The sequence below is a fragment of the Alexandromys fortis genome, unplaced genomic scaffold (assembly GCF_014885135.2).
Source record: "Alexandromys fortis isolate MF-2015 unplaced genomic scaffold, M_Fortis_MF-2015_v1.1 scaffold_37, whole genome shotgun sequence".
NCBI classification, from domain to species: Eukaryota; Metazoa; Chordata; class Mammalia; order Rodentia; family Cricetidae; genus Alexandromys; species Alexandromys fortis.
Window position 1 is genome coordinate 5,393,036 of NW_026067914.1, and position 20,706 is coordinate 5,413,741.

General features: G+C 43.3%; 1 protein-coding gene across 4 annotated transcripts in view; it reads left to right on the forward strand.

Moving 5' to 3' along the window:
- Positions 1–15,037: 15,037 nt before the first annotated feature.
- Prlr (prolactin receptor) overlaps positions 15,038–20,706 on the forward strand; it is a 167,634-nt gene continuing 161,965 nt past the window's right edge. For 2 of the 4 annotated variants that reach the window (XM_050138998.1, XM_050138991.1), the window contains exon 1: positions 15,038–15,620. The gene's annotated coding sequence lies outside the window, so the exon portion shown is untranslated. Of the gene's footprint in view, positions 15,621–16,228; positions 16,364–20,706 lie in introns of those variants that run through there. The other 2 variants (XM_050138995.1, XM_050138999.1) reach the window with 2 other exon arrangements.

The window sequence follows — 20,706 nt, forward strand, 5'->3', positions numbered from 1 at the left end:
AGAAAAAAAAAAAAAAAGAAAGAAAGAAAGAAAGAAAGAAAGAAAGAAAGAAAGAAAGAAAGAAATTTGTGTTTGAATCTTGATTGGGAGTTCCAAAAAAAAAAAAAAAAAAGGTAAAACCCAGAACAACTGTGAGAACATCTGAGCTTCACAACAGCAAAATAAAGTCCCATGAAGAAATGCTGATCATGATGGTGGATGTTGTAATCCCAGTATGTAGGAGATGGGTAAGGAAGAACTAGGAGTTCAAAACCAGCCTCAGCTACGTGGTGAGTTTGAGGTCAGCCTGGACTACATGAGATAATGTCTCAAAATAATTATTTTTTTTAAAAAAACATGATGATCAAGCAATCTTGGATTTTTGAGTTAAGGAGGACAAACCAACAGAGTCCAGTAAAGAAATAATTTCCCCTTCACCTCATAGCAGAAAAGGGATAACCAGGTTTCGGTGTTGCAGAATAGAAAACAGGTTGTACCATGACAGAGAAACAAATTACTTTATCTGAACAATCGTTCAAAATAAGTCTCCTGAGTCTCCTTGGATAGTGCTGAGGTCTGTTCTGTCGCATACACAGGGAGCAGCCTTGTTGGTCTTTCAGTCCAAACAGAGCATACTGTGTTTCCCTTGGCATTCATGCTTTCTCCACTCTAGAAGCCCTGGCACACCGATTTCTGTGAATTGCCTGATCTGTGCTTGCATTATTAGTCAATAAGAGGAAACTAATAAGGTAAAGAGGCCAAGGGGGAAGCCACTTCTTTACCGAACCGGATGATCTCTTTCTCTCACTAGAAATGTAGATGAAAATGAGACTAAATTCACGCTGATTCTGTGATTTGGAACAAAAGTTAAGGTCCTCATGTCAGCCAATCAAGGGAGTCCGTGGAGGTGAGAGAGCTCTAGGTAAAATTCATGAAGCCTTTGGCCAGGAAGCCTTGGCGATAACAGATCTCTCGCCCAGTTTGCCATGTCTCTCAAGAGAGCTCAGGTCCTCTTTGTCCGCTATCCCTGTCTTGCTTTACCCCACTAAGAAGCAAGTTGTTGGGTGCACCCTATGATAGTTAAAGTTGCATTCCCATTAAAATTCTGTTTTCAAAACAGAATTAAAACTTCCTGTTAAAATAAAAAGAAGAGCATCAGACAAAATGTTAATTGTGTGGCTGTTGTCGGTGTTGTTGCCATTCCTAAGTCGCCAGTGGTGCTGATGATGTGTATGAAGTGTGAACACCTCCCCTCCTCACCGCTCCTGCCTCCCAAACCTCCAGGTAGAGGAAACCATAGGGTGCATGCCGGCATGAATGTAGACTGTAGGCAGGACAGAAAGATCCGGTGTGTGACAAAGTAGGTCTTGGTTACCAGTTTGAAGGCCAAGAAACCAGGCAATTAAGTAAGAATAAATGGCTGTGTTCCTCCACTTGCCCTTCCCTCTCCTCTGTTCTCCTGTCGCTTCCCCACTTCCCCCACCCTCTTTCTGTTCTTCTTTGTCCAAACCTTGAACCTTGAAGACTAATGAATTTAGAGTACATTGTGGACACGGTGTATGGGAAGGGAAAGTATTTTCCCTTCTCTCGTGGCTCATTCAGACCTTTCTGCTACCTGCTAGCTAGATTTCCCTGGAGTCTCTGAAGTTTTGCCTTTCCCCGGTCGTGGTCATATTTCCCCTGCCTACACTCACCTTTGATGCTGGTCTTGGACACAAATGTGTGTCACAAAAGCCCAGCAAATGCTGGGTAATGTCAGGTCATCAGTGTGCGTGGAAACGACTGCATGGATTTCTGTGGTTACAAAGGGAACACGTACTAGATCAGTGGTTCTCTACCTTCCTAATGCTTTGACCCCTTCATTCAGTTCCTCATGTTGCGGCTATGACCGCCAAGCAAGAAATGATTTTGCTGCTATTTCTTAACTGCCATTTGCTACTGTTATAAACTGTAACGTAAATCTCTGTGTTTTCCGATGGGTCTTAGGCGATCCCCATGCAAGGGTCCTCTGAACCCCACCCACACCATGGGGTTGTGACCCATGGGCTGAGAACACTGTTCTAAATGGCAAGAGTCAAAAGCACTATTTTCTTAGAACCATGTCCATAGAGCCCAGAATCTAAAAATCATCCTACATGTATTTTTCTCACATAAGAAACCAAGAAGAACACAAATGACTGACAAAAAGGGAGATGGCCTCTGATCAAGTTCTTGCTTACAAATAGATAATAAATGATGAAGATAATAGTTTTACATTTTCTTTACAAGAATTCTCTGGTGTTGATGATTATTTTTTTCAAAAGCTTAGGACTCTGTTTAGGATAGGATAGGATAGAATAGGATAGGATAGGATAGGATAGGATAGGATAGGATAGGCCAGGCAAGACCTAGGGGCCTGTGTTTCATGCTGACGTAGAGATGGCATAGCAAGCCGAGCCTTGACCTATGGGACAGGATCCAGTGAGCTGGCAATTAGATGCCACTGTGAACCTTTTATGGCCAGACCAGCAGCTCCGTCTCCCACAGGATTCCAGAGCCTTGGAGATTTGAAACTTGGCTTCTTGGATGTGCACATTGGCTTCTTTTGTCCCCAAGGGAGACTAAATGGAAGGCTCTGTCTCTTTAGTACAACTGCAGTGTCTGAGTGGCAGCTCCTAACTTAGAAGAAAAGTTGCTATTTCATGGGGTTAGCCTTTCTGGGGTCCAACAGCTTTCCATCCTCTGGACTTTGATCCCCTAGTCTCTAAAGCGATCAAATCCACTAGGAATTACCAAGTAGTATAACTTACACTAAAATACACATTATTTCAGGATACAATATAAGAATAGTTTATACATTGTTTTACTTTAATAATTATAATGTGTATATTAAAATAATTAAAGTTTAAAAGTTAAGGTAACGGCTACTATTACTATTTGTAATTTCTCTCTCCCTTTATAATGTAAGTTAGTGGTCATTAAATTCATTAGAACACAGCATTCCCTGAGTGCAAACACTGACAGACCTTTGGGATATTCCATGGAGGTGAGATTTCAAGCAATTTAAATGTAGCACACAATTAGACTTGTCCACAGTGACACATGTCGGTAAGCTTTTTGCATGCCTGATGCTATTTTAAATGAATCTGCATCACTATCTCACTAAATAAGCATAGCAGTTCGAGGAGATAAGGATATTTGCTGTTCCTATGTTCTATTTGAAGGTAACATGAAACTCACCAGTCACTAATTTTCCCATCATCCATCACTACTAAGAAGTAAAGACAAGTGTAGTGTGTAGTAGCGAGTCTGAACTCAGTGTTCTGCTCTCTCAATGTTGCTAGTTGGCCGAGTTCAGATAGGACTTGAACGTTGGCAGAAGGGCAGCCTTGCTCAACAGGGGACTGAAACTTGACCTAGTTCTCACATTCTATGCGCTACTGGAGACAAAACTCAGCAAGTCTTCATTTTGAACAGGAAGGAAGCAACAGCCTCCAGCCATGGTCCTTGCCACCTGAGGCTGTGGTAATGGCGAAAACTCTAATGAATGCTCCTTTTGTGTCATGTTTTCCAACTCCATCAAGGAACCTGAGGCTGGAGGAAGGAGGAGAGGATGGCCCCAGTCCACACCCTGAAAGACCTCATCACGAAAGCAGTCTTTCAGGAAGACTTCAGGAGGCAAAAGCCTACCTCAGAGAAAGAAGCTGAGGAGGGAGTCAGAGGGGACGATTGTCAACCATATTTATCAATGACAGAGCCACGATGACCCATTTAAAGTGAAACCAAGCTGGGTCGCTCTGATCAACACTCCCTTCTAGCAGAAGAGGCTGCGCAGTTTTTCCAGTTTGGATCTTGAACATCCTGCAAGGCCCGTAGTGACGCCAGAGAGGCTGAGACTTTAGACAGTAAAGCTAGAAAAATGAAGTCCACTCATCCAGGGCGTGTCCTTGAAGGGATATGGGAATTCCGGTTCCTTCCTTCCTTTTCCAGCCTCCATCCAGTAAATAAGCCCCTCTGGCAGGCATTTTTGACACGATATCTTGTGCTACAATAAGCCCAAAGCAATAGGGCCAGTAACCAGGAGCTAAAACCTCAGATGCCATAATCAAAGTAAATTTGTCCTCCTGTAATTAGCCCAAATATTTTGACACAATAGCAGAAAGTTGGCTGCCATACTAGCCCTTGTTCGGGACTCCAAATGACATGGCCCCTGTGGTTATATACCTTGACTGGGATCGTGAACAAGGGCTATTACAGTAGAGGCGCATAAAAGCCTGGATTTTATCTTACAGTCTTCCTCTGCTTTATTTCGAAGCACATATCATTGGTAATCTGTTTACTTGTGCATGCCTTCCTGTCTCTGGACTATAATTCCATGCAGTACCTCGCAGACTGAGTCTATTATTTTCCTATGGCAACCTAGTCCCAGAACTAAAACTTACTTTCACTGGTGAAGAAAGAAAGAAAAGAAAAATAGAAGAAGGAATAATCTTAGAAAGGGGGTAGTGGGGAAGGAGGTGAGTAAAGACTAGCAATGAGTGATCTTAACCAGTACTGAAACCTGGAGAAGGAGGGGTACAGTCTGAACGTGGGACATCAGGAGAAGATCAATCAGAAGCACTGATGGTAGTTTCAAAGGCAGGAGCATTGTCAAGTGACTACACACCTAAGGACTTATCTATTTTAATGCCAGTATCTCTGGTTTCTAAAAGAGGGATTCTAACAGCTTCTATTTATTTTCAGGCATACAACCTTCATTAATTCATCCCAGTCTTCTTCCCTGAAAGCAATGCATTATTCCCACTTGGCTAGGGAATAAAAGGTTAAGCAGTTTATTCACAAATGCCAAAAGGTGGAAATAACCCAAATTTCTAGCAATGGACAAAAGGAAAAATAAAATGTGGTATAGCCATGCAAGGAAGTGTTAGTAACTTCTAGAATAGAACAGACAATCAATGGTGCATGCTGCTACACATATCACCATGCTACACAGAACAACATGCTGCACGAAAGAAACCAGGCACAGAAAGTCATGTTCTGCACAATGCATTAAATGAAATAGCTAGAAGTAAAGCCATCAAAGTACGGGTTAAGGAAGTGGGGTGCTGATTATTTACTGGATGCATACTGAACTTTAGAGAAGTGAGGCTGTACAATATTATCAAAGCTCTAAAGATCGCCACTTCACACTTTCAAAATGTTGCTTCACAGGAATGTGATCTCAAAAAGTTAAACTAAGCTAAGAAGTTAAACCCATATCCAGGTGCGCAAGTTAGGAAGGACTGAGGGAGAATTTCCTGGACAGCTCCTCTTTCGTGTTTGAAGAGCTAACACAAAGCCTCTAACTTACTAGAACATTGCCTTCAGCGTTAAAGTCAAAGCTGACATGATGAGGATGGGACTTTATTAAATGCAGCTACTCTTTGAGACATGCTGGTTGTCAGCAGTCACCCCACTCCCCTTACAAACTGAAACTAGAACTAAAAAAGGTAGCTGGCGTGGTAGTCAGCAAATGCCTTCCTTTTTTTGTAAAAAAAAAAAAAAAAGAAAGAAAAAAAAAAGTTTTTTCTCATACAATACATCCAATGCACAGTTTCCCCCCTCTCCACTCCCTGCACAGCCCCTCTCCCCAGATCCAATGCAACTTCCATTCCCCTTCAGAAAAGAGCAGGCCTCTCAGGGATATCAACCAAACATGGCATAACAAGTTACAGTACGCCAAGTACAAGCCCTCACATATCATGGCTAGGTAAGAAAACCTAATAGGAGGAAAAGGGTCCCAAGAGCAGGCAAAAGAGTCAGAGACATCCCCTGCTCCCACTGCTTAGAGTCCCCCAAGAACACCAAGCTGCACAACCATAGCATATATGCAGAGGGTGCAGTGCAGAAACATGCAGGTTCCATGACTGTCACTTCAGTCTCCGTGAAGCCCTCAACATATGCACTCTAAACCTAAGCACAACAAAGAGTTCAGGGATGCCTGTGAGCTCTTTAGGATTCTATTCCAGACTCTCTGTGTAAGTGCATGGGCAATGTATGCTGATCATAATCATGGCAATAAAGCAGAACCGTCCAAGAAGGATGCAGACACCTATCGGTCCAGTTTGAGCTGATATAAAGAAGAAATAAAATATTACAATGTTATATGGGTGATTTCACCTAAGGAAAAAATTGGGCTTTTTTTCCCCAAAGGAAAAAAATGGATTTCCCTTATCCCCCTAAGGAAAGAAATGGAAATTATGCCTGTTCTCCAATTAGCTCACCACAAGTCAGAAAGGCTGTAACAGAATACAGGAGAGTTCAGTAAATGCAGGGTTGCCAGAGTGTCAGGGTTACCTGTTGGCTCGCTACTGATGTTTCTATCAACTTGTTTTAGAATGCAAGGCCTTTAAAGCTGGAACATTACTGACATGTCATAATCAGGTAAGCTGGGAATGCTTGGGACCATGCAGAAGCTTCCTGTTTCTTCCACAGGAAAGCAATAAGGAGTTGCTGGATTTAAACAAGTTAGCTGTTTCTTTTTCTTCTTTCCTTCCTTCCTTCCTTCCTTCCTTCCTTCCTTCCTTCCTTCCTTCCTTTCCTTCTTTTCTTTTCTTTTCTTTTCTTTTCTTTCTTTCTTTTTTTTTTGTAGTTTTTTGAGACAGGGTTTCTCTGTAGCTTTGGAGCCTGTCCTGGAACTAGCTCTTATAGACCAGGCTGGCCTTGAACTCACAGAGATCCACCTACTTCTGCCTCCAGAGTGCTGGGATTAAAGGCGTGCGCCACCACTGCCTGGCTAACAAGTTGGCTGTTTCTTTTAGCAAGGATACATTTTCCCCAAATTTGAATCTTTTAAAAATGAAATATACTATTAGTTTTTAATAATTTCATATATAAATGTGATGCACTTTGATCATTTTCATTTCCCACTCCTCCCTTCAGTACTGGACAGATCCACTTCCCTCTCAAACCCCTGTCTTCTCTCTCCTTTCTTCTATAAGCTGCCTAGTCTGCATTATGCTATACATACACTCATGCATCTGAGACTGTCTATTAGATCATGGCTGACATACCAGAGGAAACCAACTCTGGAGAATGGAAAGATGCCTCAGTGCTTAAGAGTTCATCATTGCCTCTCCATAGGACCAGAGTTCAAATCCCAGAGCCCATGTAGAACAGTTTGGACCTGCCTGGGACTCCAGCTCCAGGGAATCTGTTTCTTTTACTGACCTCTGTGGGCACTTATTGACAACACATTCACCTAAATAAAAAAAAAATCTAGATAAATAAAATGTTAAAACAGACAGGAAATTGATCCTTCCCCATCCCCAGCTGCCACCAACTGTCAACAGATTGTCAGCTCAGTCTCGGGGCTCATTCCATGTAGACTTGCTTACTGGCTTGACCGTGTGAGGCTCTTGTGCAGGCAGCCACAGCCATTGTGAGTTTATGAACTCCATGGCTCTGGCTTGTCCAGAAGATACTGTTCTACCCCAGCCCTTCTCCCAAAGTCCGGCTTTTACAATTGTTCCACCCCCATTCTGTGATGATTCCTGAACTGTGGGAGGTAGGTTAGGTGGTGACATAGATGTCCCTTTTATGGCTGAGCACACCACAGACACTTACACTCTGCACTTTGCCAATACCTGAATTTTAAGTCCATGATGCTAATTGAAATGAGTCAGAATGAAAAGGTACCTTCTATATTATCCCAAAACTAATGTGAAAAGGAAAATGATTTTTGGGAGAGATGACTTGGGAGGTCTTAATGGCCAAGGCGGGCTGTAAAGAGGAGTGACAACCAAGGATCAGGAGAAACCTATTAAACAGATAGGTGAAATTGTTCCATCTAGTTTTATGGGTTACAGGACCTTTTATATTTCCAGAGCTTCTGGGACTATGTGCTACAATGTATAAATCTTATAGTATGTTACAAGGGACAGAAATCTTAGAGATGGCTGTTCATATGAAATACCTGGGGCTCTTATCATACAGAAAGTCTCATTGAGAGGCTGAGGGTGGGTCCAGTATCCAGCCCTCCATGATGACACAGAAACTGGTCCAGGAATGACACTTTGCATGAAAAGCTCACCTGAAGACATGGCAGAGTGATCACTGAGAAACAGCCACACTCAGTTCTCCCCCTTGGGACTTGAGAGACATGACTTTCTATCAGTCAGCAGGCAGCTCCCTTAGCGCTGTCCTATTGCATGTTCCCATGGAACAAAGTATTCATTCCCCTTTCCATACTCATAAAGGCAGGTTGTGTCAGCCTCATTGCTTATCCAGCAAGTCCTCAGAATGAAGGAAAGGCAGCCTAATAGTAGTGTGCCTTGTATTTACCCATGGTTTATAATTTACCAGATATATTCACACAGGTCAACTCATATCAGCCCACCATGATCCTTGGAAGTAGAGCCGAGCACTCGGACTGTAAATCCGCTTACAAGCCCAGAACAGCAAAGACAAGTGGAAGGCGTTTAAAGTCGGAGTGACCAGGAAGAGGCAGGCACCGAGGAGTCTGATAATTGAGAACCTCCTGAAGGGTTCTAAGCAGATGAGTGCTGCTTAGTAGATTCAAGCATGCTGTAGATATTTATAGCTATATCTCTGAAGCCTAATAAGATCACCAAGAGCAAAGATGCTTCCAATTAATTCTGCGGGAAGTAGATACATGAAGGAAAAACAAATCTTAATGCAGGCAGGGACGAATGTCATCATAATCAACATGGGTGCATTTGAGTTTGACATGGGCAAGGTTGATGAAAGGAAGTACATTTGGGGATCTTCTAAAGGAAAGGAGCAACAATGATGAAAGCAAAAACTGAGATGATACCAGGAAAAGGAGGAAACATATTAGCAGGCCCTCTTCCTTCTTGTAAAAGAAAATGTTCAGTTGGTGCCTTGCTTACAATTTCAGAAGCTTAGTTCACTATCAGTATAATATAGAACTTGGTGCTGAAGCAGTGGCCAAGAGCAACATCCTGATCCTCAGGAAGAGAGAGAAAGAGAGAGAGAGAGAGAGAGAGAGAGAGAGAGAGAGAGAGAGAGAGAGACTTTGGAAAAGTCGAAGCCTGCCTACCAAATGACACACATCCTTCAACAAGGCCACATCTCCTAATCCTTCTAATCCTTTCAAATAGTTCCACTCCCTGGTAACTAGACATTTCAAACATATGAGTCTATTGTGAGGGTCAGATATTCTTATTCAGACCATCCTAGCAAGCTAACTGGAAAATTTGCAAAAAGATTGGGAGAATCCTCACTGTACAGGCCACTAAAACACACTAGCTTTGTAGTTATACTAGTGTGTACTGCATTCGAGGCATATAAGTAGGACAGCATGGTGTCCAGAGAAGATATAAGCACATAAAAACTTATGCATAATATAATCATAGAAATCAATGGAAAAAATACACATTTTTAAAATAATTTTTAAAATAACTGAGTCATTGACCATGCATTCAAAAGAACATTTAACTTTCCATCTCAATTATATTTGAAAACTTTTTTATTTATCAATTATATTTTAAAAATCCTTAGGTAATTAAAGATTTATTTTGGAAAGAAAAATAAGTATTTTTATCAGTTCTACATAAAGAAGCAAGATAAAGAAACCAGAGGCCTCATCAGATAGAATACATGGATTCAACAACGAGAAAATGAAGAACTTTTGCACAATTGATCTGTAATCAAAATCAAGAGAAATATAATAAAAGGGGGGGGGAGTTTGCCATACAGTTGGTGAAATGTTAATGTACTTAATAGGAGATGCCAGAATTGGTTTTTAAAACACAGACACCTTGAAAGAAAAGTAAGCTTAAGATCTGAGAGCCATTGTGAGGTCTCCTGTCATAAGAGTCCTGGCTCATCAGGACGCTGCAACAGAGAACAGGCCATCTTGCTGATCAGATTAGATCTGGCATGATTAGATCAATAAGGTCTCCTGCTAGCAAAGATGTGAGGAAGGAAGCCTGATAAGAATATATGAATCAACATTTGGTGATGGAATTTAAAAGTCTATGTGACAGTTAAAGAACCCTGACTTCTCTTCTTCAAGGGTGTGCCCCCTGGGAGCAGGACCATGATCCAATGGGTGGTCCCATAACCATAACTATAAGGACAGCACAAACTGGACTTGGTGAGTTACTGAAGAACAAAATAAGACAGGCATGAAGTTGGGAGGTGGGGAGGGGGGGAATCTATGAAGAGCCAAGGGTGGTAAATATGTTTAAACTACATTGTACATATGAATGAAATTAAATAATTAACAAATACATTATATTTTTAAGTATCCTGTCTATGACTTAGTAATTTCATGTTTAAAACGTTTGCCAATAACATTCTGTAAGAGTAACATGGTAGCCTTTTAATAGCCATTCCCTTCGTCCAAAGTCTGAAATTTCTACGTCTGCTTTGTACAAAGATAATCATAGCAGCACCTTTGATAATAAAAAATTTCAATGACCAAAAGTATAACAAGAGAACAGTGGAAGAAATAAATTAAAATGTAAGCAGCAACTAACATAACTGAAGTAAGGGCTGAAGATATGACTCGGGGGTTACGAGCACATGTTGCTCTTACAGGGGACCTGGGTTCTGTCTGCAGAACCTACTGCTCTCGCAGCTATGTGTAAATCCAATCCCAGAGGATCCGACACCCTCTCCTGACCTCCTCAGGTACCAGGCACATACATGGTACATATTTACACATGTACACAAAACACCCGTATGCATAAAATTAAAACAACGAAAAGCTTACAAGGCGTGCAAGTTAACTTCAAAAAGAAAACACTGGAGTAAGCCTCTCCACAGCAGCCTCGGCTGGGTGATTGTGTTGAGCTTTGAAAGACAAGGTATGGGGCTGGGATGCAGCTCCGTGATGGCGCGCTTGCCTAGCAGGTGTCTGCACACTTTAGTTCAATCCCCAGGACTATAATGTTTTTATTAAGTATTTTTTATTGTTCAGATTATAATAATGACTTCCTTTCCTCCTTCCTGTTCTTCCATCCAACCCCTGCCATATAACCCTCTTTGCTCTTTGTCATGTGCATGGGCTCTTTTTTCCATAATTGTTGTTACATGCAGGTATGTATACATATATACATACATATTCCTAAACAGACAAATACAACCTGCTCAGTTTATACACTTACTTGTGTGTGTTTTCAGGGCTGACCGTATGGTATTGGATAGCCAATTGGTGTGCTCTTCCACACCAGTTGTGGTGCAGAGGAGGACTGTTTTTCCCAAGCTCAGCATTCTTTGACTGTCTGTAGCTCTTCCTGTAGGGCTGAGGCCTTAAGGGGTCCCGCATCCAACCCTGTCTATGTTAACATGTCTATTGTTCTTGCTAAGCTCACGTTTAGACAGTCATGCTGGTGAGACTTTATGGGTGTAGTTTCTGACATCACTAGAAGACAAAATCTCTCAGTAAGCTCCTTGAAGTTCGTTGTGTAGTATGGGGGCCCCATGAACTCTCGGTCATTGTCCTTGTCCTTGCCTTTGCAATAAACAGAGATCATTACAGTAAACCACCACCAACCAAAATGCAGAGCTGTGGAGTCTAGTCCAAAGGAACACATCTCCAAAGCAACTCCTACGCCTACCTAAGGCTCAAGGCATTGCAGAAGAGGGGACAGAAAGATTGTGGGGTTGTTTTTCTTATATTGATGAACCAAAAAAGACAGGCCATGAAAATAAATTCATTTTTAGTTTGAAAATAGTTGCAAGTACCTATAGATGAATAAATATGTACACTTGAAAAAGAACAGATATGTGTTCAGTGCCAGTGATGGGTTCCTTTGGAGATGGGACTAGGAAAAACAAAGAGGGTATATGATTTGGGAGGATTTTTTTTTTTTTTGAGACAGGGTTTCTCTGTGTAACAGTCCTGACTGTCCTGGAACTCGCTCTGGAGAAAAAGCTGGCCTCGAACTCACAGAGATCCACCTGCCTCTGCCTCCCAAGTGCTAGGATTAAAGGCATGCACCACCACCGGCTGGTGGAAGGATTTTTTTCTTTACAAACATAGGTGTAATTTTGTTTTATTTTGGTAACAGTACCAGGATTGTGTGTGACTTTTCTTTTCACTCTTGTGATGGCATTTTCTATTGTGTTAACGAGAGGACAGTGATCTTTAAAGGGGAAAAATAAAGGACTAGAGACAAAAATGTCTGCTTTTAAGAAGGAGAAAGAAGAGGTGCTGCAACAGAAACCAACACAGGAAAGTAGAGAGATGTACAGCAGGAAAAGGCAGGGCCCTGAAAGGTAGAGGGGAGCTCACAGAGGAGAGGTGTAAAAAACAGAGCTGGGGAAAGGCAAAGATAACCCTGGCCAGGCCAGGAAGCAGCTTATAGATAGCTATGGAAGAAAACAAAACAAAATAATGAACAAAATAGGACACTTGATGCTTTTTGTATGAGTAGAAAAATCACCCTAAACTTCTTGTAGTCGAAGTTTTCCAAGGGGCACTCAGACACCAGCATTTAGACACTTGCAATGGCTGGGTTTTTTTTTTTTTTTCTGTGTCAACTTGACACAAGCTAGAGTCATTTGAGAGGAAGGAGCTTCAGTTGAGGAAATGCCTCCATGAGATCCAGCTGTAAGGCATTTTCTCAATTAGTCATCAATGAGGGAGGGCCCAGTCCATGGTGTGTGGTGCCATCCCTGGACTGGTGATCCTGGATTCTATAAGAAAGAAAAAGCTGAACAAGCCAAGAGAAGCAAGCCTTGCAACCCCTCTATGGCCTCTGTATCAGCTCCTGCCTCTAGGGTCCTGCCCTGTTTGCATTCCTGTCCTGATTTCCTTCAGTGATGAACAGTAACAACGTGGAAGTCTAAGCCAAATAAACCCTTTCCTTCCCAACTTGCTTTTTGGTCATGGCATTTTCTTACTACAACAGAAACCCTAACTAAGCTGGGCATTGGTGGTGCATGGCTTTAATCCCAGCACTCGGCTGGGGGGGGGTGTGCAGAGGCAGGAGGATCTCTGTGAGTTTGAGGCCAGCCAGGTCTACAGAGAGAGTTCCAGGATAGGCTCAAAGTTACACAGAAAAGCTCTGTCTTGAAAAAACAAAAAGAAAAAGAAACCCTAAGACAACACTCCTTAGGTGTTGCTGGTCTGCAGTCAACGATAAGAATCACCAAGTCAAAGGAAGGAAAGTCAAGAAAACTGAGGACTCTGTATTGCTTTCCTAGGTTTGAAAGCGAAGAAAGGGGTGACTTGGGCTATAAGCTCATCCAAAGTGTAGCTCATGGCCTTCTGACAAGGTTTCACCATGTCTGTCTCTGGCAGCTGCTCCATGGCTTCTCCCTAACAAACAAATAGCAATATCCAAACCATTTCTAGTTCCTGTGTTCTTGCCATACCTTGAACTGTGGAACAAAGTCTTGGAGGCAGTGAGCAAATATAGAGTCCAAGACACAGCTGGCCATATCAGCTAGACAAAAAGGGAGCTTTCATACATTGGAGGCAGATATAGATCTAAGCAGAAGAGAACACAAGAAAATGGTGAATTGTGTCACTTTGTGGAGAAGGAGGGAGTCACAGTACAGCTGCAGAGGAGAGAGGAAAGCCAGGCTTACACATGACTTCCTTCATCCTCTCAGTAACACATGAGAGAGTATCAGGAAATTCCCTGACCGAATGCCGGTGGCTTGGGGACAGTGTAGAAGCTGCACAGCAAAAGAGAGAGCCCTGACCTTGTCTCCAGATAATATGTGGCTTAGTCATTTAACCTGTGCTGTAGAAACCTACCTCTGCTGTAGAGCAGGCGCACAGATGTGTGCACACACCAGGAAAGTGAGCAGTTTGGAGTTATCAAAGGTGATTCTCTTTACATTCTCTGTTCAAGTAGAACGACCAGACTACAGTTAACTCAGTAATCCTGACTTTTCAAACATTCAACAGAAATATAGTAGCTAACCTATGATGGTTCAAGATGTTTTTGACATTTTAATGATGTGGTGATGTACCTATACAAATATCCCACTGAGTTAAGCTTGGTGTTAGATGACTTTGCCCATATTCAGGCATGTGCGCACACGCGCGCGCGCGCGCGTGTGTGTGTGTGTGTGTGTGTGTGTCTGTCTGTGTTAGAGTGTTCAGCGGGTATCTTTATTCAATTCTGTTTTCTTTTTACTTAAAATATCGTCAGCAACAATGGGTTAAAGCAGGACCTAACTTGACCAGTAAACACGTCTGTGTTCTGCCATTGGAGATAATACCCATTAGTTTTGAAAATAAACAGGTGTTATACACTCCCTCGCTTGTGAGCAAAAGTGCACCTCATTCACCAGAAGTCTGCACAGCGCATGCATGGCAGATGCACACCCCACCTATTCTAAAAACCAGATGTTGACCACGTTTACCTTGTACAGAATGAGGTACTGAGCAGCAAACATTCAGCTCATACAAGTGCCTCTTCTAATGCAGGACGCTCACCCAAACATCACAGGATTTTCAGTGGTTTCCTGAACCGAACCATGGTGGAAAGTCACTGTTGACTGTGATTTGCTAGTTATTGCAAAGTATCGGTTAATTCAAAGAAGAATGGGCAGTGTTTTAATGATTTAAAAAAAAATCCGAACCTCAATAGCTTGTTCAAAATGCCCCACAGTGGCCCTCTTAGTTACAGCACAATAGAACGCAGAATTAATCAGAGGCATCAAACTCTGCCTATTTACCTGTTTGGAGATAACTATTTGACTCGAGCAGCTGTCGCTATTTGATTTTAATATTTTGTTCTCAAGAGAATATGGGGAGGGGTACAAGAGAAAAAGCAACGATTTGGTTAATAGCAAAACCAGAATGAAATAGCATTCAGATAGTGCAGCCTCTTTGAGGAGGTACAGGCTGCATTAATCATGGGTTTCTGAGAGGCTGCGGGTGTTTCTGTGACGTGGCTGGGCACAAAGCAGAGCCCTGGAAGTTTTTGCTGTGTTAAAAAAGAAAGCAAAGCCTCCTCGGGTCGCTGCTTATTCTCTGTTGACCACTTTTCTCTGACTCCTCCTCCTTCCCGGGGGAAGGTGTGATTCAAATCCCCGGAGCCCCCTCAAGTATTGACAAGCCGCTGCTCAGTGTTGCTTGCTGGGAAATAAGGAAAGACATTTGACACCAAGCCTCATCTTGGCTCCTGAGAGAACTATCATCTCTGAGGTCACTCGACTTAAAGGGCATGTTTATTATTGTTTTGTCAAGTCTTAGTAGAAGACGACCCTTGATCATGCAAAACGGATCCGGGGGAAATCAGAAAATTTCTTGTCCACCTCTTTTCTGCATTCCGACTCCCCCAACTACCTCCGTCGCCTTGTAGAATTGGCAGGCGCTGGACCTTTTGCATGCTAGAGAAAATCTCTGTTTTGCCTCCAGCAAGGAACATGCATGTTGCAACACTGACTCCTCCTCTAGTGAAGAAAGAGTGAACAAGTGCACCGAGTTGAGCTTCTTCGCAGAGACACGCGGCTGGCGACTGCGGGAGCAGAGGCTAAAATCCCAAGACGCCGCCGGGTCTTCTGGGCTGGGCTTTCCCCGCCTTCCTGTTCAGTCTTACTCGCTCTTCTCCTGCCTTCTGGATTTTTACCCAGGGCTCAGGAAACTGCTTCACCTGCAGCAATAAAGCTCACGTCCATTGCAGGAAGTGCGCACCGCCTGGTATGGCAGACTTTTCTCCCCAGCAAAAGTGAGTACCTAGGTTAGACACGGCTGCGCGCGGCCAGGGGTGGCGCGGGCGGGCGCTCTCTAGGATCGCGGGTTCGAAGCTGCTGCGTGTGGGAGAGGAGCAGTTGGCTGCAGGCGCCGCCGATAACTTGGGGAAATGTCTGTCATGCAGCAGCCAGAGCCCGCGGTCTTGAGGAAAACCCATCCCGTGCTGTGACCATGCTTAAAGTCAAATCTTGATGTCCCTCTTTAGAAAAGCTAAGTATATGCTAAGGTACTTGACCACGCACCCTAGCCTTTACAACTGCGCTGGGCATATTTTAAAATATATTTTCAAGTGAGTCCTTGAGAACGGGTGCGGCGTGAGTATGGGTTATTGGGGTTGCAGGTGGTTTGTGTCAAAATGAAAAGCTAGGGAGAAAGCAGGGAGGTGGAAGGGGATCAGACACGGGACGGGACGCGATGGCAGCTACCTTGGGCTGTCTCCTTTGGGCAACACAAATGGGTGCCGGGTAGCAACACTGAGTTACCTGCGCCCCTGACTCCTTCCCCGCCCCCGCTCCCGCCCCCGCGCCAGCGTACACACCACCCCCAAAGGCTGTTAAGTAGTAGCAGGGACACGTCTCCCAATCTTAACCTGCTGGCCGGGAGCTAGGAATTCAAGCCCGGGAGGTAGAAGCAAGGACACACTGCTGAAGCAGAGTGCTGGCACCCTGGGAGGAAAGAAGGGGGCTGACTCCAGGAACCCAGATCCGGACTGCTGAGGTAGGGGAAAGCCAGGGCTGTAGTTGTGGCTTTTTGAGTAGAAAAATATCCTGTTAGTGACCTCTACCTGTGTGGTAGGGAAGCAACGCATGTTTCCCTAATAACCAAGGACTTGGGGTGTTCTGTGATTGAAACTGAAAAATGCTTGCAGCCTGCTATTAATCTCACGAGGGTGGGAGCATCCTTTAATCTTCATTCATGGAATTGGCTGGAAAAGATTTCCCACCTGAGTGTCTTGACCAATCCCCTCTCTGCCTCTGTTAGACTACAACCTTGGGTGTTTACCTTCTCCTGGCCTCAGTTTACTCTACAGAATTTAGGGAAGTTGCTCATGCTTTATGTAAGGAGCTGAACAGTGCAGGAAACAGGAAAATTTCAGACATTTTACCCCCGTGGCTTTTTTCAGAGTAAGGGTCCTTTTGAGAATTGATTGAGTCATTTCCCCAGGGTGGATACTCTTTTTAAGAAACAGGCGAAGAATTTTGCCCAAACACTCCTTGTTGGCCATGCCTGAAAACCCCTTGTCTTTAAGGATGCTGCATCAGGACCAATCCAGACAAGCTTTTGCTGGTGGCTGCGCTGGTTATGGGAATAAGTGGTTGTGTTGGCGGAGTCTGAGGCACTGCTGGGAGAGACAGTCCTTTTTGCTAGGGTGCTCAGACAGTGTGTGTTCTCAGTGGCTTCTTCAGTCTATGAGTTTCCAGGGGACCCCTTTTCTGGACTCTTAATGCCTTACCCTAGAGCAGTGCTTCTCACCCTTCCTGACCCTGCAACCTTTTAATACAGTTCCTGGTGTTGCGGCGATCGTCCAAGCATGAGAATTCTTTTCATTACTACTTTATAACTGTAATTTTGCTACTCTTATGAATTGTCATGTCAACCCCTGTGGAAGAGTCATTCGACCGCACATTGAGAACCACTGCCCTAGAGGTTTCTGTCCACAAATAGCCCTGGAAAGCGGCCTGCAGAGGGTCAGTGTCCGCAGGAACCAATGTCCTTCAGGCCAACTGGTTGACTTGTCAGAGAGCGGGGCCAAGGCTGTGCTTGGAGACAAAGCTTGCTCTACTCCCCCAAACACAGTGTGGCTAAGTGATAGTATTCCTTTGGGCATACGTACTTTGTCTTTAAAAGGTAGATGGTCTCGACATCTTGTAGAAATGGCCATGCCAGCAGCACAGAGGCTGTAGAGCAGAAAGCACGTGGCATTGGAGCCCGGGAGCTTCCGTGGGAGCCTGCACTTCATCACATTATAGTTACTCTTCAGCAAGGCACTGGAGTTCTCTGAGTCTCACTTTTCCTGATGCGAGATGGGGAATATTTCTGCTTTTCTTGTGTGGTTGTTGAGGAAATGGAAATACTATTTATATCATGCCTGACCTCTGCTCAGCCATCAGCTCTTCTCCAGTATTTTACTGTGACATCGCAAGTGCCCACTAGTCTGTGAGTCTTAGGGCAGCTGTCTCTCCTGTGAGGCTTGTGTTACCAGAAGAAAGGGAGAAACCAGCTCATTAGTCTCTAAGATGAGAGAGGAGTTCAAAATCCAGGGTCAAGTTTATTGTCTCAACTGTGCTATGTCAAGCAGAACTCTGTGTATTGGCAACAAATAAAATACTTGCAGATTGGCATGGATTCTCACACTTTCTCTCAGTTCCTTTCTGGCCTATAACTTTGCATACAAAATAGTTATCTGTGCCTACAGCTACAAGCAGTTGAATATGAAACCAGAAAAGTCCCCACATCTATCTTGAAATACACTAAAGTTGTCTCCATAGAGATAGATGTCTCCATTGCTATCTCTTTTTTTTCTTTTTGTTTTTTTGACACAGGGTTTCTCCGTAGCTTTGAAGCCTGTCCTGGAACTAGCTTTTGTAGACCTGGCTGGCCTGGCACTCACAGAGATCCACCTGCCTCTGCCTCCTGAGTGCTGGGATTAAAGGTGTGCGCTACCACCGCCTGACTCCATTGCTATCTTTTATTACTCGGTACAAGTTAAGATTTCAAATCAATTTAGAAGCTCCACCACGTGACCTCTCATGTTCAAGTAGAAAAAAAAAAAATAAACCTTAAGGAGAAGGAAATTACATACTCACAGAGTAGGAAAGGTCGATGATCAGCGTGTTCTTTGGAGTACTTGGGTGCAAAGATGGTGACATTGATACCATTCACTGAGCCTTTAGAGGGCAGGGTGGTGAATACTTCCGTACACCTCAACTAATTCTCAATGAAATTTTGAGGGTATGAATGATCATACGGGTAAGGAAAATGAGGGGTAGAAGTGTGTACCTAGTTTGTCCAGCCCACACAGCTGGGAGTAGAAGCCTAGGTCTGTCTGACTTGGTCATCCAATCTTTTTCCATTACCCAGTGCTGCCAGCCTTCCCGATATCAGAACACTGCACCATGTCAACTGGACTTGGATCGTTCTCAAGGGCAGGACTGACCACATGTGGCAGATGACTCTAAGTGAGGAGAACAGAACTTGTGGCACACATTAACTTGTAGCAACAACAAACCACTTGTGGAGAGTAGTCCTCCTGACTCTTACCACGCCCAGCTGGCGCATTTCAGAAAAGTGATAGTCGGTGTGTCGGCTGGACCAGATGGAGCTGGGGCTGGTTGGCTGTCACTCACATCCTAGGCAGTCCTTTCAAGTTCAAAGAACTCTGGGGTTTTCATTTCCTACCAGGTTTTATATCAAGGCCCTCTTTGCATTTGCTTCCTGTGTTCAGGATTCATCCATTCATTTATTCACCTGCGCTCCGCTGTGTGTTGAGTAGTTGCTTGCACAATGGAGAAAAAAAAAAAGCGAAAATCTAGCTAGCTTCTGTGGAGCTTCCATGTAAGGAAAAATGGTAGTTAGCAGGGAGATGACGTAACACATAGAAATCATTCAGAGTCTTGGAAGGCAGCCTCGAGGGTAAAAACACTTGTCATGAAAGCCTGGAGACCTGAGTTGTATCAATGGAACCCATGAAATGTAGAGGAAAGAGCCAACTCCCAAAAGTTGCTCTCTGACCTCCACATAAATACGGTGGCATACATACACATATGCATATGCGATCCTTAAACACAAATAATAAAAATAAATCTATTTTAAAGACCATTCCAGATACTGATAAATTTTATGAAGAAAATACAGAGATTATAAAGTCATGTCCGGTTCTAGAGCACTTGAAGTGAGAATAACCCATAGAGAAAACTGCTCAATTTGTAAAACACCCTAGATTTTAAACACCTGGTATCCCATAAACAAAAAGCAAATTTGCTTCTAGTTTTAGTTTGTATATCAAAATGGTAACGTTTTAGATGAACCAGTTTAGGTGAAAATGGATCAGTTTTACCTCGTAGCTTTTATTTGTTTTAATGTGCCTTAATAGCAAGTTTAGATGACATTACCTAATGGCTTACATTAAATTTGCATGGAATAGCACTACTTAAGACTGATAACTTGACAAAGATAAAATAGGAATTCCCTCCCTTCCCCCCCTTCCTCCTGGACATCTATTTATTTCTCTATGCTTGGCTAATACTCTTCTCAGTTCTACCACGAATTCAGTTATTTGATGAATTAGAGAGTTGAAAAGACCCTCTTCCCACCTCTCATGCTGACTTTATGCACATGACGCAGTTAAAGCCAATCCCACCCTGTTGGTATGGGACTTAATGAAATTAACTCTGTGGTTACATTTGTCACCAGGATACAGTCCCTCATGTAGGGAAATCTTAAGAAGCTTTTCCACAAGACCCAGTGACCAAAGGCACATTCTAAAAATGTTACCTTTACATTGCTTCCTAAGATAATACATTTGTATCTCTTAGCACTTCAGAAAGCCAAGGAGAAGAGAGCTAGGATTTCACATACGTGTGCAAAACTCCTTAAGTCACCTCCCATGGAGATAAGTGAGTTTTCCTTACCGTCCTCTTGATGAGAACAGCTTGAACAAGAAGCAACCCCAATCTCCAGAAGGACTGCTTCACGAGTGTCACAAAAGGCCACCTTTGGTGTCTTTCTTCACTGGCTAAAATTGCACTTAGGTATGTCATTGAAACAAAGATACAATATGTTCTTGCAGTCTTGTTTACTGAAAAGGGAAGAGCAGTCAGAATCTAGAAGGAGGGAGGCCTCTGACTTTGGAGATGATGCATGCAGAGACTCAGTTTGTCTCTTCTGCCCGATTGTCCATTAGGCTCACTTATTTCTTCCAGTAATACTGCACAAGTTTAGAGTTGATAAGATAATGGCACAGAAAATGCTGAGGGAGGAATGTGCTCTAAAAAAAAATCACTTTTTTTTTTTATGTCATTGATGGCCTGGGCCCTGCGGGGCTCTGTGTCCTCTTACCA